The sequence below is a fragment of the Octopus bimaculoides genome, chromosome 2, assembly GCF_046866305.1.
Source record: "Octopus bimaculoides isolate indiv1 chromosome 2, ASM4686630v1, whole genome shotgun sequence".
Lineage (NCBI taxonomy): Eukaryota > Metazoa > Mollusca > Cephalopoda > Octopoda > Octopodidae > Octopus > Octopus bimaculoides.
Window position 1 is genome coordinate 78,603,710 of NC_142929.1, and position 3,342 is coordinate 78,607,051.

Here is a 3,342-nt window from a genome sequence, read left to right on the forward strand (position 1 = left end):
TGTGCGCGTGTGGATGTGGTGACTGATGTATATGTAGTGCTGGATGTGTGTGTAGTGAAGTGTGTGTGTGTGTGTGAATGTGTGCAGTAATTGGTGTGTGGATAACCTGTGACGGGAGTGCGCGTGCGTATGTATGCGGTGATGGCCGTGTGTGTGTGTATGTGCTGATGTGCATGTTTGTATATGAAGTGGCATGAATATTCAGTAACTTTAGAGCTTTAAAAGAAATCGCCATAATTTTGTGACAACGTATCAACCGCCACATCTACAATCGACTAATTAATATATTGATTAACTTAAGTAGGAAATAGTATTTGTTATTGTTGTAGTTGTTATTACTGTCCTTAATGCTGTTGTCGTTGCTCCTGTTGTGCAGTCATTGTTATGCGGGTGGTAGGGTTGCAATGTGTGGTGTCAATTATTTTATTGTTGACTTCTGAAACTGATATCCTCATGGGAACTTAATTGTTGACTTGCAGCTGCACTCTATATATATATATATATAAATATATATATATATATATATATATATATATATATATATATATATATATATATATATATATATATATATATATATATATATATATATATATATATATATATATATATATATGTATATATATATATATATAGTGAGAATTTACAAAAAAAAAAAGACAACAAAAAACAAGACAAAAGACGAAGACGGGTGTGTAAACAACAAGCAGATATATTAGTTTAACGCTCGGGAAGTGAGAAAGTCTTTTACGTTTCGAGCCTACGCTCTTCGACAGAAAGGAACACAAAAATAAACAAGGAGAGAAAATAGAAAAGGTTTAGTGGCTAGCGATCTATCATGGTGAATGGTGGACAGAAGGGTCACAGGAGAGCTAGGAAGAAGGGGAGATATTAAAGTAGTCGTGATCCCAAAACGAAGGTGCGCGTGCGTGTGCATTTGAGAGCGTGTATGTGCGAGTAGAATGGAGCTGGTGACCTTGACGTGTGCGTGTGTGCATGTGTAGGTGTGTGGATGATGGTGTAGGCGCTGGGAAGTGGTGTGTGTGTGTGTGTAAAGTAACAGTTTTAGAGAAATACCATTGGTTTCATACCTAGCGTGAACTAGACATGTCTTAAGTTTCTCTAAATGATAACTGTTCTCTGCAAAGAATGTTCTTTAAAAACACAAGAACACCGGTGGTAGTTGAAGAAATATTACTCTTTAAAAATTATGGCCGGGCGAATTGTCTTCCTTCGCTTGATAGCTAGGTTTTCCAGTTTTGAAATAAAAATTTCTGAAAATGTGGACAACTCCCCACGGCTTCCGTCCTGGAGTTCAGGTAGCCTGCTGACTCATGTGAGTTCATAAGTATTATATATTTTTCTGCCATACATATGTATGTATGTATGTATGTATGTATGTACGTATGTATGCATATGTATGTATGTATGTATGTATGTATGTATGTATGTATGTATGTATGTATATCTATCTATCTATCTATCTATCTATCTATCTATATATATATATATATATATATATATATATATATATATATACATACATAGAGGTAAAAAAAATGTATAGTAAACTAACGAACAGAAAGCAGATACAGAAATTGTTTATTAAGTGCCTTTAGAGACCAAATTAATTTACTAAGCCCAGTATTGTAGAGTAATTATACATTTAGATATATCAATAAACGAAACAATACTGGGCTTAATAAATTAATTTGGTCTCTAAAGGAACATAATAAACAATTTGATTTGGAATGGAATATTCTATTTAGGTCCTTTCTTTATGATAAGGGTATATCTTTTTGTTCGCTCTGCAACGATGAAGTGTATTTCATCCTGTTCTCAGAGAATCCTCTTGTAAACACGTTTAAAGAACGCGTTTATCGTTGTAAACATTGGCAAAAACATACCTTTAGTTCCTATAAGTAATTTCTACCAGTCTATAAAATTCAAACTTTAACTGTCTTCTGACATTTCATTTCCACTAAATATATTCATTTCCACGCATTTAATCTTTATTCCTATCCCCCCATCGCACTATATTTCTCCACTCTTAGTTTTCTGCTAATTTCTTTCTTCATCCTCCTTCTCTTTTTATAAATTGCCTTTGACGTTATATCTATTAACGTTTTTTTTTTAAAATAATAACTTACCAGCGTTCCCTTCATCATATATGCAGTAATCACATTCGGTTAAAATGTCTTAAAATGTCTTTTGTTTCTCTTTTTCTTCTTCCTGCTGAGAAGATTGTATTGTTTTACATCATTTTATTCCTTCTGGAATAATACCAATGTTTTCTTCGAAGCATATGTCGGAAGTATAAAGATTTGATTAACACCTGCGTTTAACTCCATTTATTTATTTATCTATGTTACACACACACACACACATACACACACACACACATACACACACACACACGCGCGCACCCCCCCCACACACATAACTGTGTCTTTGTGTCTATGTTTGTCCCCATCATTGCTTGACAACCGGTGTTGGTTTGTTTACGCCCCCGTAACTTAGCGGGTCGACAAAAGAATACGATAGAATAAGTACCAGGCTTTAAAACAAATGATAAGTACTGGGGTTGATCTATTCGACTAAAATTTCTTCAAGGTGGTGCTCCAGTATAGCCCGAGTATCATGGCTGAAGCTAGTAAAAAAAAAAAAAATGAAGTGGTTTTGCAGAAATTACGTAAGGTGATATCGAACGCAGAAAAGAAAGAAGAAAAAAAAAAAGCTGTGCTGGTGGGAGAAATTATTAAACATTCAACCATTGGCGATTCTTAGTCGCAGTGCATCCAAATTAATGATTAAAATGGTAAATGAAAACTTTACAAATAGTCTGTTGAAATAAAGACGGTAGCAATTGAGCGTGAGAGAAAATTTGCCACATTATTGCAATATACAGTAGTTTTAAGTTAATTCTATATTGAAAAACACTTAATAGTTAACAAGTTGAAAAAGTTTACCTATAATCAAAAGCACTGAACTGAAGCAAGAAATTATCCAATCCTCGGTAGTATAGTGGTAAGTATCCCCGCCTGTCACGCGGGAGACCGGGGTTCGATTCCCCGCCGAGGAGATGATAATATGTTTTTTCTTTTCTTTTTTGCTTCCGGATTGTTTGAAAGTACGTATGGCATCAGAAATTTACTTCCGTTCTCTTAGTCCACTTCGGCACCCCTTACTGCAATTAATATATTTGGTAATTTATGAATCTCACATCATCTTATTTGTTACATACGCACACATACGCACATAGAAATAAACAAAAGGCTACCTTCAAGTGGAAGACAACTACCGAAGGTTCCGCGCCATGGAAATGAACTCAAGACCACATGG

At 34.8% G+C, this 3,342-nt stretch overlaps 1 non-coding gene across 1 annotated transcript; it reads left to right on the top strand.

Annotated features, from left to right (window-relative positions):
* Nucleotides 1–3,010: 3,010 nt before the first annotated feature.
* Trnad-guc (transfer RNA aspartic acid (anticodon GUC)) lies at nucleotides 3,011–3,082 on the top strand. Its single transcript has one exon. It is a non-coding gene; the product is annotated as a tRNA-Asp (tRNA).
* The last annotated feature ends 260 nt before the right edge of the window (nucleotides 3,083–3,342 follow it).